This window comes from Ranitomeya imitator, chromosome 1 (assembly GCF_032444005.1).
Source record: "Ranitomeya imitator isolate aRanImi1 chromosome 1, aRanImi1.pri, whole genome shotgun sequence".
Classification (NCBI taxonomy): Eukaryota; Metazoa; Chordata; class Amphibia; order Anura; family Dendrobatidae; genus Ranitomeya; species Ranitomeya imitator.
In genome coordinates this window covers 487,504,659-487,519,378 of record NC_091282.1, presented here as the reverse complement: position 1 = coordinate 487,519,378, position 14,720 = coordinate 487,504,659, and the positions used below count along the sequence as shown (strand labels likewise).

At 39.9% G+C, this 14,720-nt stretch overlaps 1 protein-coding gene across 2 annotated transcripts in view; it reads left to right on the top strand.

Moving 5' to 3' along the window:
- The first annotated feature begins 1,388 nt into the window (after window positions 1-1,388).
- The window catches only part of ZNF462 (zinc finger protein 462), a 182,113-nt gene continuing 168,781 nt past the window's right edge, over window positions 1,389-14,720 (top strand). For both annotated transcript variants that reach the window (XM_069765764.1, XM_069765781.1), the window contains exon 1: window positions 1,389-1,713. The gene's annotated coding sequence lies outside the window, so the exon portion shown is untranslated. The remainder of the gene's footprint in view (window positions 1,714-14,720) is intronic.

Sequence of the window (14,720 nt, the reverse complement as noted above, 5' to 3'; positions counted from 1 at the left end):
AAGTTTAGGAATGGGTTTTGGCTTAAAGTGACATTATCTGCCATAAGAGCATCATCTTCATATATTCTCCAGCGTAATGTTAGATAGTGGAAAGCTCACAGGAGTCCATATAGGAGGAACCCTTACACTGGATAGCTTCATTTCCTATTCTTGAATAAGTGACAATCCGGTTAATAAATGGTTATCTTGAATTTCTATTCTTAAAACAAATGTGTTCAAAAACTGATTACCAACTTATTCCTTGCAAGTTTAGAAGATTCTTTGACAAAAAAAAACTGCAAAGGGCACTTTAGATTTCAACATCCTATAGTTTAGGAAATTTGGGGTTCACTACAATATAATCAGAATTTTAAAGATATTTGGTGGAGTTTAGACCTGTTAGCCACCAAATGACCATTATCATCATCGTCTTCCTCATCATCTTCTCCAGAATTTTGCAAGATGGAAGCAAGTTCTCAAGACTGTATTATTGCACTTCAGATTTCTGCATGCTACATTATACAGAATATGACTTTGGATGAGTTTGAATTTTGGAGTTTACTATAGTGAACCTAGAATTTTTAGGATATTGTGTGGGGTTGGAAGATATCAGAAGACCATTATCATCCTCATAATCATATCTTCCCTAGAATTATGCAGGATGGTGGCAAATTTCCAAGAGTATGTTATTGTACTGCTACAATATACTTTGGATGAGAAGAAACATTGGTGTTTACCACAGTGAAACCAGAATTTTAATGATATTGGGTGGGGTTAGGTCTGTTAGCTAACAAAAGACCATGATCATCATCATCCTCCTCCTCCTGAATAATGATAGTGGACAATTATCTAGAGTATTGCACTCCAGATTTCTGCATGCTACATTATATAGAATGACTCTGGATGAGTGGAAAGCTAAAAAAAAAATGAAGGATATTGGCTGTGGTTTGGAACTACCAGAAGACCATTGTCATCCTCATAATCATATCTTCTAAATGGTGGCATATTCAATAGACTAGAATGCGTGCGGATTGCAAGGTTACAGAAAACAGTGTTCTTCAGCGAGAAGAAAGGCTGAGCATTGCTGCATACTTTGACCTCAGATACATCAAGCCTTTTCCACTCATCAATATAAAAGCAAGCTGCCAAAGCTCCAGATAGCTCTCATTTCAGGACTGTATGGAAGGTCACATTACAGCAGTGAATGAAGTCCCACCCCATGTTTCTTCAGCACAGTCCATTACATCTCAAAATGTTCCTTTTTTTCCTCCATGGTGCAGATGTCTCCTGCATTCTAAGCACTTCACAGAAAGAAAAGTTTTTTTTCTCCTCCACCCTTCCCCCAAGCTTAGTCCTTTCATCTCAGCCCTGCTCTGCTGAATATTTCTAGCAGAGATAGGAGACATGTAGAAAGACTTTGTGCACCCCCTGGTGCTCTGGCGTTTTGTGTGGTAGGAGATTGTCTTCTCTCACTCTCCCTCTCCCTTCTGGTTGCTCATTATTCAGAGAGAGGCAGAGACACATACGCACATACACACTCAGTGAGAGAGACGGATCTTTCAGGTCATCTGCAGCTGCAGAGAAGCAGCAGCAGCCAGTGAAGGAGAGAGGAGGAGAAATCAAGCAAGGAAGATGGCAATCCTCCATTGCTGAGAAGCTGCAAGAAGAGGAGAGAGCCACCATCTCTCCACCTAGGACAACCAGAGGCTGGAGCAGCCCCGTCCAGAGAGCTGTGTAAGTGCCATGCAAGTCATCTTCTCCCTAATTGCTATTGTGTGTGTCCTCCTAATATCTGTCATGTCTAGCAGGAGAATCCTGGAGCAGTTCCTTAGGATCTGCGGTTTGGGGTGGCTGGAGAGGGGTGGTGTGCTGTCTGGAGAAGAAAGGAGGTGGTGGTGGTGGAAGGAGGAGGAGAAGAAGGGCGGCTAATTAATGAATTCATTAATTGACCCCCTCCTGTACCCAACCACCCCCATGTGGTGGAGATTAAAATGAACTTATGGAGTGAGGTGATGTTTGCTTGCACTTGTGACTATGTGGAGGTAGCTGGTGACAGACCCAGCGGGGGGTTGGCTAGGTGGCCAACATGACAGTGACCTCTTTCTCAGCTGCATGGTTTGGACTCAGTGTACCTCAACCCCTCCTCATGCATATAAAGAGGTCTCCTGGCACCCCTCCCTCATGAGCACTGTTGACATGGAAGGCTTGAAATATCTTGCCTATGAGGGAAGGAAGAGGTTGTTGTTCAGCTGGAGAACCTGCCTGAAGGAGAAAGGAAGCAGCTAAACCTGCTGTTCCCCCATTAAAGTCCTCTCCTCAGTCAGTCTCTTGAGAAGCTGAAGATCTACCTAGCCTTCACTATCCTCCATTAGCAGTCTGGTTTCTGTTCAGACTTTATAACACAAGGCTGCTCACTATGGAGCTTCCTCCTTCTGGCCACCATCTTCTCACAACTGTCTGAGGTGACCTAGAAATGCAGTGTTCAGCTAAATGGCATGTTGTATTTTCAGGAGAACCTTCCAGGAGGCAGTTTCCTTCAGCATTTCTGCTCTCAATGTTCATTTTAAAAAGGCCACTTTAATGTTTTTTTTATTTTAGAGGAAGTGGATTTTTATAGTTGCTATAGGAAGTCATGGTCTGAATGAGGTAACTTCAGTCATGCTGAAGTTCTACCAGAAAATGGAGGACAGAAGAATTCAAAGCAGGCAAACCTAACTTGGAGCCTTGCAACCAAATAAAACATGGCAGCAAAACCGCATAACATGTTCTCCAGAGTTGAATTTCAGGGATTTTGAATGATTTATAGGAATATATTTCTGAATTGAAGTATTCACTTAAGACTACTGAGGAGATGTAATACATGAACCAGAGAAGAAAAATATGAGGTGTAATATATTACACACTTATAACTTCACACATCAGGCCGGTAACGCTCCACAAATTTCATTTAACCACAGGTTTTTCTATTCTGAAAGTGGAAACAGTGGTCCCACACGTTGGATGCAAAGTTAAGAGTGGTTGTTCGTTACCTCTTAACCATTAGGTAAACGGCAGTAGGGTTTTTACAATTACGCACTGTAGCGCTAATTTTTAACCATTATGTCATCCATATGCTGGTAACGGCACTCTCCAACTTTAGACAATTTCTTCTTGTCACAAGTGCCCTTGACTATAAATGGGTTGTAAAGTCTCTCCGCTCCCAATGAGACCACGTGCTCACATTGAGTATTTGGTGAGTTTTTTACCTCAGTATTTGTAAGCGAAAACCACGAGATGGTAAAAAATGCAGAAATCGTGATGTGTTTCTATTATACTTTTCCTCTGACTGTTCCACTCTTGGTTTTTCCTTACAAACACTGAGGTAAAAAACTCGCCAAATACTCAGTGTGTGCACGTGGCCTTAACTTCCAGATGAGACCATCCGCTATCTGCTGCACAATGTGAGCAAATCTAGCAGCAACAATTCAGTTTCCCTCTAGAGCCACTATAAAGGAAATTCAGAATTACACGTTGCCCATTTAAATTAATCTTTTTTTTTCTAATAAGGCCTCATTCAGACGTCGGTGATTTATCGCATATGTAAAAAATTGATCAAGAAACTTAAAATCCATTGCACATAGTGACCATATAAATATCTTTTGTATATACCCAACAGTTCCAATAGTTCCAGTGATACCCATATAGGTATAAACAACTAAGAGTCTCAAAAGTCCACCAACCTGATTATGGATTCCAATAGTTTACTATGTTCCAATGTCCAGCATATAGTATACTTACAGTGGGTACGGAAAGTATTAATAATAATTTTATTTATATAGCGCCAACATATTCCGCAGCACTTTACAATTATAGAGTGGATTTGTACAGACAATAGACATTACAGCATAACAATAATCACAGTTCAAAACAGATACCAAGAGGACTGAGGGCCCTGCTCACAAGCTATAAAATATGAGGAAAAAGGGGAGACACGAGAGGTAGATGGTAACAATTGCCTTCGTTGTTCGGACCAGCCATAGTGTAAGGATCAGGTGTTCATGTAATGCTGCATGAACCAGTTAACAGCCTAAATATGTAACAGTACAGACACAGAGGGCTATTAACTCCATAAAGTGTATGACAACATGATACGAGGAACCTGATTATGGATACGTTTTTGAATGGGCCACACGGGGATAGTTAGGTTAATGCGCTGAGGCAGTAGGCCAATCTGAAGAAATGCGTTTTTAGGGCACGCTTAAAACTGGGGATTGGGGATTAATCATATTAACATGGGTAGTGCATTCCAAAGAATTGGCGAAGCACGTGAAAAGTCTTGGAGACGGGAGTGGGAGGTTCTGATTATTGAGGATGTTAACCTCAGGTCATTAGCAGGACGGAGAGCACGGGTAGGGTGGTAGACTGAGACCAGGGAGGAGATGAGATGTAGAGTGGTACTGAGCCATGGAGTGCTTTGTGAATGAGGGTAATAGTTTTGTACTGGATTCTGGAGTATATAGGTAACCAGTGTAATGACTGGCACAAGGTAGAGGCATTGGTATAACAATTGGTGAGGAATATGATCCTGGCTGCAACATTCAGGACAGATTGAAGAGGGGAGAGTTTGGTAAGAGGGAATTATTCAGACCCCTTTAAATTTTTACACTTTGTTTCATTGCATCCATTTGGTAAATTCAAAGAAGTTCATTTTTTTCTCATTAATGTTCACTCTCTACCCCATCTAGACTGAAAAAAACAGAAATGTAGACATTTTTGCAAATTTATTAAAAAAGAAAACCTGCAATATCACATGGTCATAAGTATTCAGACACTTTGGTCAGTATTGAGTAGAAGCACCCTTTTGAGCTAGTACAGCCATGAGTCTTCTTGGGAACGATGCATGAAGTTTTTCACACCTGGATTTGGGGATACTCTGCCATTCTTCCTTGAATATCCTCTCCAGTTCCGTCAGGTTGGATGGTGAACGTTGGTGGACATTTTCAGGTCTCTCCGGAGATTCTCAACTGGGTCTAGGTCAGGGCTCTGGCTGGGCCAGTTAAGAATGGTCACAGAGTTGTTCTGAGGCCACTCATTTATTATTTTAGCTGTGTGCCATTGTCTTGTTGGAAGGTGAGGTCCAGAGCACTCTGGAAGAGGTTTCATCCACGATATCTCTGTACTTGGCCGCATTCATGTTTCCTTCAATGACAACCAATCGTCCTGTCAATGCAGCTGAAAAACACCCCAATAGCATGATGCTACCACCACCATGTTTCACTGTTGGGATTGTATTGGGCAGGTGATGAGCAGTGCCTGGATTTCTCCACACATATCACCTAAAAGGTCTATCTTTGTCTCATCAGACCAGAGAATCTCATTTCTCATAGTCTGGGAGTCCTTCATGTGTTTTTTAGCCAACTCTATGAGGGCTCTCATATGTCTTGCACTGAGGAGAGGATTCAGTCTGGCCACTCTGCCATAAAGGCTCAACTGGTGGAGGGCTGCAGTGATAGTTGACTTTGTGGAACTTTCTCCCATCTTCCTACTGCATCTCTGGAGCTCTGCCACAGTGATCTTGGGTTTCCTCTTTACCTCTCTTATCAAGGCTCTTCTCCCACGATTGCTCAGTTTGGCTAGACGGCCAAGTCTAGGAAGACTTGTGTTGGCTCCAAACTTCTTCGATTTAAGCTCTTAGGGATCTTGAATACTGCAGAAATTCTTTTTTAACATTGGCCAGATCTGTGCCTTGCCACAATTCTGTCTCTGAGCTCCTTGGCCAGTTCCTTTGACCTCATGATTCTCATTTGGTCTGACATGCACTGTGAGCTGTGAGGTCTCATATAGACAGGTGTGTGGCTTTCCAAATCAAGTCATATCAGTTTAATTAAACACAGCTGGGCTCCGATGAAGGAGTAGAACAATCTCAAGGAGGATCACAAGGAAATGGACAGCATGTGACTTAAATATGAGTGTCTGAGCAAAGGGTCTGAATACTTATGGCCATGTGATATTTCAGTTTTTCTTTTTTTAAAAATTTGCAAAAATGTCTACATTTTTTTCAGTCAATGTGGGGTGCAGAGTGTACATTAATTTGAAAAAAATGAACTTTTTTGAATTTACCAAATGGCTGCAATGAAACAAAGAGTGAAAAATTTAAAGGAGTCTGAATATTTTCCGTTCCCACTGTATATATGTATATAGTCAGGTTTTCTTGAAACAAGGGATATTCTGTGGAAAGCGACCTGGCCAGTGGCAACTTCCCATACTGTCTCTCATCTTCACAAAAACTCTACATTGTGAAGCATGGTCAACATGCGTTCCACAATTCAATGCATAACTGAGATGCACACTATCCTTTACATAAAATATCCTTTGTTTTAAGAAAAAATGCTTGGTTATATACAGATATATGGGTACTATATACTGGACAGGGGACATCAACTTATTGAGACTGTATAATAAGAGGATATCATTACTTTTGAGGCTGTTTTTACCTATATACAGTACAAACCAAAAGTTTGGACACACTTTCTCATTTAAAGATTTTTCTGTATTTTCATGACTTTGAAAATTGTACATTCACACTGAAGGCATTAAACTATGAATTAACACATATGGAAATATATACTTAACAAAAAAGTGTGAAACACCTGAAATTATGTCTTATATTCTAGGTTCTTCAAAGTAGCCACCTTTTGCTTTGATGACTGCTTTGCACACTCTTGGCATTCTCTTGATGAGCTTCAAGAGGTAGTCACCGGGAATGGTCTTCCAACAATCTTGATGGAGTTCCCAGATATGGTTAGCACTTGTTGGCCCTTTTGCCTTAACTCTGCTGTCCAGCTCACCCCAAACCATCTCGATTGGGTTTTGGTCTGGTGACTGTGGAGGCCAGGTCATCTGGCGTAGCACCCCATCACTATCCTTCTTGGTAAAATAACCTTTACACAGCCTGGAAGTGTGTTTGGGGTCATTTTCCTGTTGAAAAATAAATGATGGTCCAACTAAACGCAAACCAAATGGAATAGCATGCCGCTGCAAGATGCTGTGGTAGCCATGCTGGTTCAGTATGCCTTCAATTTTGAATAAATTCCCAACAGTGTCACCAGCAAAGCACCCCCGCACCATCACACCTCCTCCTCCATGCTTCATGGTGGGAACCAGGCATGTAGAGTCCATCCGTTCACCTTTTCTGCGTCGCACAAAGACATGGTGGTTGGAACCAAAGATCTCAAATTTGAACTCATCAGACCAAAGCACAGATTTCCACTGGTCTAATGTCCATTCCTTGTGTTCTTTAGCCCAAAAAGTCTCTTCTGCTTGTTGCCTGTCCTTAGCAGTGGTTTCCTAGCAGCTATTTTACAATGGAGGCCTGCTGCACAAAGTGTCCTCTTAACAGTTGTTGTAGAGATGTGTCTGCTGCTAGAACTCTGTGTGGCATTGACGTGGTCTCTAATCTGAGCTGCTGTTAACCTGCCATTTCTGAGGCTAGTGACTCGGATAAACTTTTCTTCAGAAGCAGAGGTGACTCTTGGTCTTCCTTTCCTGGGGCGGTCCTCATGTGTGCCAGTTTCTTTGTAGCGCTTGATGGTTTTTGCCACTGCACTTGGGAACACTTTCAAAATTTGCCCAATTTTTCCGACTGACTGACCTTCATTTCTTAAAGTAATGATGGTCACTCGTGTTTCCTTACTTAGCTGCTTACTTAGCTGGTGACTCTTGGTCTTCCTTTCCTGGGGCGGTCCTCATGTGAGCCAGTTTCTTTGTAGCGATTGATGGTTTTTGCCACTGCACTTGGGGACACTTTCAAAGTTTGCCCAATTTTATTGACTGACTGACCATCATTTCTTAAAGTAATGATGGCCACTCGTTTTTCTTTACTTAGCTGCTTTTTTCTTGCCATAACACAAATTCTAACAGTCTATTCAGTAGGACTATCAGCTTTGTATCCACTAGACTTCTGCACAACACAACTGATGGTCCCAACCCCATTTATAAGGCAAGAAATCCCACTTATTATACCTGACGGCACACCTGTGAATTGAAAACCATTCCTGGTGACTACCTCTTGAAGCTCATCAAGAGAATGCCAAGAGTGTGCAAAGCAGTCATCAAAGCAAAAGGTGGCTACTTTGAAGAACCTAGAATATAAGACATATTTTCAGTTGTTTTACACTTTTTTGTTAAGTATATAATTCCACATGTGTTAATTCATAGTTTTGATGCCTTCAGTGTGAATGTTCAATTTTCATAGTCATGAAAATACAGAAAAATCTTTAAATGAGAAGGTGTCTCCAAACTTTTGGTCTGTACTGTATCTAGCACAGGAACCATTGGGTTTATACAAAAGATAATTATGTGCAGTAGATTAGAACTTTCTCTTGGTGAATTGAGCATTGCTCTTCTGCTTCACGTTGACTATTTTATAGTATACTAGTAGCGCCAGTGTAGACTTTTGGTTATTGTTAAAAAATAATCAATTTTCATGCATCAAATTTTCATGGATCAAATTAGATCAAATTTTGATCATTGTTTGATCAGTGTGTCAGCTATTATGACCAAAATTGTATCAGTTTTTGTCATATGCATGGAGGTTTCTCCAACTTCTCCTATCAGTCTGACAGAACATGGATGCCATCCAAGTGCTGTCTAATTTTTTCAAGAACATAAACTGTCATTGGCGAGTTTGATCTGTGAGCCGGATCAAATTCGAACCTGTCTCTTTGTTTTTGTGAGGACATCTAGTTCCATAAAGAAACATGGACAAGTAGACAGCCCCATAGATTATAGTAGGTAAAAATTCTGCAAATTAAAAACATCGATAGAACTTGTACCTGAAAAATTGATGTCTGTCTGCAGCCTACTAAAGGACAGAACACGTCCTCCAGAATAAGGGATGGTCTTTGTGACCTCTCTTCACACTAAACAGGAAATAAGGATGCTCAAGAGAGAACCATCCTCTTTTAACCTAGAAGTTCATAAACGAATATATGAACGTTTTCACACATCAGTTAAATCCATACACTACATCTGCCCAAAATATGTGACATCACTAATTGTGCTATGGCAAAGAGTTTTCTTGACTTTACTCAAAAGCATTGGCTTAGCTCATAAAATGGCCAATCTTCAATTTGTTTTAGACTCCAATACAGTTGCTATATATAATGTAAATTATACCAGTCTTGTGTTTCCCGTTAGAATTAAAAGTATTTATTTCTCTTCACTTTAGTATTGAAGTTTTCTTATGATGTAGGAGTGTGATGAAGGATCTTATCTCTGTTTAATCTGTGAATGAGAAGTAAAATATTCAATGAATGAGGAATAGTAACATAGTAACATAGTTAGTAAGGCCGAAAAAAGACATTTGTCCATCCAGTTCAGCCTATATTCCATCATAATAAATCCCCAGATCTACGTCCTTCTACAGAACCTAATTGTATGATACAATATTGTTCTGCTCCAAGAAGACATCCAGGCCTCTCTTGAACCCCAAATATTACATTACATGTCAACTGTATGAATACAGTTGACATATTACAGTGCATATTACAAGCAAAGTGCCATTTTCTTGTTAGACATCTATAGTAAACTTTTCAACTTTTACATACTATAAAATAACATTGTGTTAAGGAACCTATACAAATTAAACTAAAATGACTGAAAATGGTTACTTTAAGCCATAACAGATATTTGTCTAAAACTTAACCACAAATGATAATTTTAGATGACCAAGGACACATAAGTTGGAAAGAAGTCAGAGGAAAGATTTTTCCATCTTAAGGTAGGCATACACATTAGTATAAAGGTGAACAAAAGAGACAACTTCAATCAAAATGATTGTTGATTGGGTGAAATATAACAGTAAATGATCATCATCGCTGATCTATCTGAGATCCTGTTTTCAGGGCATTCTGATAATTTTCCAGAAAGATTGGCATTGAATATGTGTGGCCTGCGTAACCAACTAAACTGTAACTGGCAATATGGAATAAAATGTGTATGGCGACGTCGGTGAAATGATCAGTCACTAAACAATTGTATATTAGACGGTTCTTCTGCCATCAACCTCCTTCTTTCAAATGTTTTTGGCAACCTTAAAGGCTATCATACTCATTGGTATGTTACTGGTTGAACAATCATACCAGTAACATACCATACATTTTAGCCTATATTGCCTGTTACAGTCATTTAACTTGGCCATACATATTAAAGCACAACTCCAGCATTGTTTTTTTATTGTAGTGCTGGAGTGGTGCTACTAATGTAAGATCCTAGCACCTAATATTATACTTTCCAACCACCATCTGTACCTCTTCCAGCCACTGCTCCGGTCCCGTGCTGCCATCTTGTAACCACAATTTCTGTATGCCTAGAAGTCAGACGTAACAGTCACAAGCTCTCAATGAAAGTCAGAACAACGCTCTCATAGATTTGCATTGAAAAGTGACCTCCAGCTAACTCCAGCAAACACTGGAGCCATCCAGCAGGTCACAAACTGCTGGATACTGACCGCAACGGCAACGATAAAAGATGAAAACACTGGCTGATAAGTATAAGACTAAGTACAGGGGCGTTTCATTAGAAGCAGCGCAACTCCAGTGCTGCAAAAAAAGACAAAAACGCAGGAGTGGTGCTTTAATTTATACCCGGTGATTAACAAACTTTTAAGGAATATTTTATCAATGAAATTTCATTTATGGATGAGTGCATTTTTTTGCACAAAAAAAGTTGGAAACATGGCAAACTTTATTTCAGAAGATGACGGTCTATGATTGGTTGGCTAAAACAATTGCTCCTTGTTAAGTTTTTTCCCGATGGACAATTGTTTGGGTTAAACTAGTTATTTTTCATCTAATAAGTATCGCCAACCTTAAGGTTTCCTGCATGCCAGCATGTTTTTTCTTGGTCTTCGCAGTGTATTTTTTATGAAGTGTAGATAGATATGGGATCTCTGACAGGTGATCAACCAACCAATAATGCTATTTTTATGTTGACTGTGTTATACAGTTGGGGAAATAAGTACTTGATCCCTTGCTGATTTTGTAAGTTTGTAGGTTAATTTTAACATTGAGAGATAGAATATAAAAAATAAAATCCAGAAAATTACATTGTATAAATTATATAAATGTATTTGTGAGAAATAATATTTGATCCCTCTAGCAAAACCCTTGTTGGCAAGCACAGCAGTCAGAAAATGTTTGTAGTTGATGATGAGGTTTGCGCACATGTCAGGAGGAATTTTGGTCCCATCCTCTTTTGCAGATAATCTCTAAATTAAGATTTTGAGGCTGTCGCTTGGCAACTCGGAGCTTCAACTCCCTCCATAATTTTTCTATGGGATTAGTGTCTGGAGACTGGTTAGGCCACTCCATGACCTTAATATGCTTCTTTTTGAGCTAGTCCTTTGTTGCCTTGGCAGTATGTTTTGGATCATTGTCTTGCTGGAAGACCCAGCCATGACCCATTTTTAATGTCCTAGCGGAGGTAAGAAGGTTGTCACTCAGGATTTTATGGTACATGGCTCCATCCATTGCCCACTTGATGCGGTGAAGTAGTCCTGTACCCTTAGCAGAGAAATATCCCCAAAACATAATGTGTCCATCTCCATGCTTGACAGTGGGGATGGTGTTCTTTGGGTCATAGGCAGCATTTCTCTTCCTCCAAACACGGCGAGTTGAGTTAATGCCAAAGACCTCAATTATTGTCTTATCTGACCACAGCACCTTCTCCTAGTCACTCACAGAATCATCCAGGTGTTCTTTGGCAAACTTCAGATGGGCCTGCACATGTGCCTTCTTGAGCAGGGAGACCTTGCGGGCACTGCAGGATTTTAAACCTTTATGACGTAATGTGTTACTAATGGTTATTTTGGTGACTGTGGTCCCAGCTGCCTTGAGATCATTAACACATTCCCCCGTGTAGTTTTAGGCTGGTCTCTTACCTTTCTCATGATCAAGGATACCCCCTGAGGTGAGATTTTGCATGGTGACCCAGATCGATGTCAATTGACAGTCATTTTGTATTTCTTCCATTTTCTTACTATTGCACCAACAGTTGTCGCCTTCTCACCCAGCATCTTATATATGGTTTTGTAGCCCATTCCAGGTTTGTGCAGGTCTATGATTGTGTACCTGACATCCTTATAAAGCTCTTTGGTCTTGTTGGTACCCTTCCTTTAATGACAGAAAAACTCACGATGGTCACAGAAATAACTTGAATCTGACAAAAGTAATAATAAGGAAAAGATCTATGAAAATAAACAAATGTAAGTCAGATGTTGCTTTTCAGCCATGCTTTAAAAAAATATAAAACTCATGAAATAGGCCTGGACAGAAATGATGGTACCCATGAAAATAATGTGACAAAAGGGACATGTAAATCAAGGTGTGTCCACTAATTATCATCACAGGTGTCTACAATCTTGGAATGTGTGAGTGGGCCTGTATATAGGGCTACAAATACTCACTGTGCTGTTTGGTGACGTGTGTATCACACTCAACATGGATCAGAGGAAGCGAAGGAAAGAGTTGTCTCAGGAGATTAGAAAAAAAAATTATAGACAAACATGTTAAAGGTAAAAGTTATAAGACCATCTCTAAGCAGCTTGATGTTCCTGTGACTACAGTTGCACATATTATTCAGAAATGTAAGATCCATGGGACTGTAGCCAACCTCCCTTGATGTGGCCACAGGAGGAAAACTGTTGACAAATCAAAGAGATGGATAATACGAATGGTAAAAAAAAGAGCCCAGAAAAGTTTCTAAACAGATTAAAGGTGAACTTCATACTCAAGGAACATCAGTGTCAGATCGCAACATCCATCTTTGTACAAGCCAAAGTGGACTTCATGGGAGACAACCAAGGAGGACACCATTGTTGGAAAAAAAAGCCGGACTGGAATTTTCCAAACTACTTGTTGACAAACCACAAAGCTTCTGAGAGAATGTCCTATTGACAGATGAGACAAAAATTTAACTTTTTGGCAAGGTGCATCAGCTCACAGTGTTCACAGATGTAAAAATTAAGCATATCAAGAAAAGAACACTGTCTTTACTGTGAAACATGGAGGAGGCTCTGTGTTATTCTGGGGCTGCTTTGCTGCATCTGGCACAGGGTGACTAGAATATGTTCAGGGTGCAATGAAATCTCAAGACTATCAAGGGACTCTAGAGAGAAATATGCCCAGTGTCAGAAAGCTTGCTCTCAGTCACAGTCATGGGTCTTGCAACAAGATAATGACCCAAAACACACAGCTAAATACACCCAAGAATGGCTAAGAGGAAAACATTGGACTATTCTGAAGTGGCCTTCTATGAGCCTTGACCTAAATCCTATTGAGCATCTTTGGAAAGAGCTGAAATATGCTGTCTGGAAAAAGCAACCTTCAAACACGAGACAACTGGAGCAGTTTGCTTTTGAGGAGTGGGCCAAAATACCTGTCGAGAGGTGCAGAAGTCTCATTGACAGTTGCAGGAATTCTGTGGCAGCATGGTTGAAAAGCAATGTCTGACTTTCATTTGTTCATGTTCATAGATTTTTTATTTATTATTACTTTTGTCAGATTCAAGTTATTTTTGTGACCATTGTGGGTTTTCCGTCATTAAATGAAGGGTATCAACAATTTTGACCACATGTGTTTGTAAGACAGCTGTCTTTAATGCAGGTAACAAGTTGATTAGGAGCATCTAATTGGTCTGTAGGAGCCAGAACTCTTAATGTTTGGTAGGAAATCAAATACTTATTTCTCACTGCAAAATGCAAATAAATTTATATAATTTCTACAATATGATTTTCTGGATTTTATTTTTGATATTCTATCTCTCAATGTTAAATTTAACCTACCGTTAAAATTATAGACTGTTCATGTTTTTGTCAGTGGGCAAACTTAGAAAATCAGCAAGGGATCAAATAATTAGTTCCCCCACTGTATTTATGGGTGTCCCAGGACTCTCCACCACAGGTGATGTTGGGTAAAGAAAGATTGGGCATATTGAAGTTCAATCCTTTTATTTTAAGGGAAGAGAAGCCAGACTGGGGGCTACATGCGTTTGGGGTGGTTAAGAATATGTTTAGTGTACAGCTATTGAAGGTGCTTATGCAGACCATCTCCTGTAAGGTAAAGACATTATGACTTACATCTTTATCATGTCTCTCTAGACTGGTAGCGCCTACCTACGGTAATATTTTGTAGCAAACTCATCAGTTGTGGAAACAGGATTGAATGTTTTTTAGGTTGCTTTTGACTTCTACAGGTGCAGAGGAATGATGATAACAAGCAGAGATCCTAAAAGTAGAGATGAATGGAAGCAAAGTATATTTCATAGCTGTTTACCTGAATTATACAGTAACATACTGTATATTTAATAGGTTAGATCATCTTAAAGCTTTTGTTTGCACTTCAAGAACAGAACAGTACATTTCCATTAATATATTCGATATAATAATAATAATCTTTATTTTTATATAGCGCTAACATATTACGCAGCGCTTTACAGTTTTGCACACATTATCATCACTGTCCCCGATGGGGCTCACAATCTAGAATCCCTATCAGTATGTCTTTGGAATGTGGGAGGAAACCGAAGTACCCGGAGGAAACCCACGCAAACACAGAGAGAACATACAAACTCTTTGCAGATGTTGTCCTGGGTGGGATTAGAACCCAGGACAACCACTGCGCCACCATGCTGCCCTAATGCATTAATGCTCAACTTCATCAGCAATAATGACATTTATTATTATTCCTTGTTGCTTGTTTTCT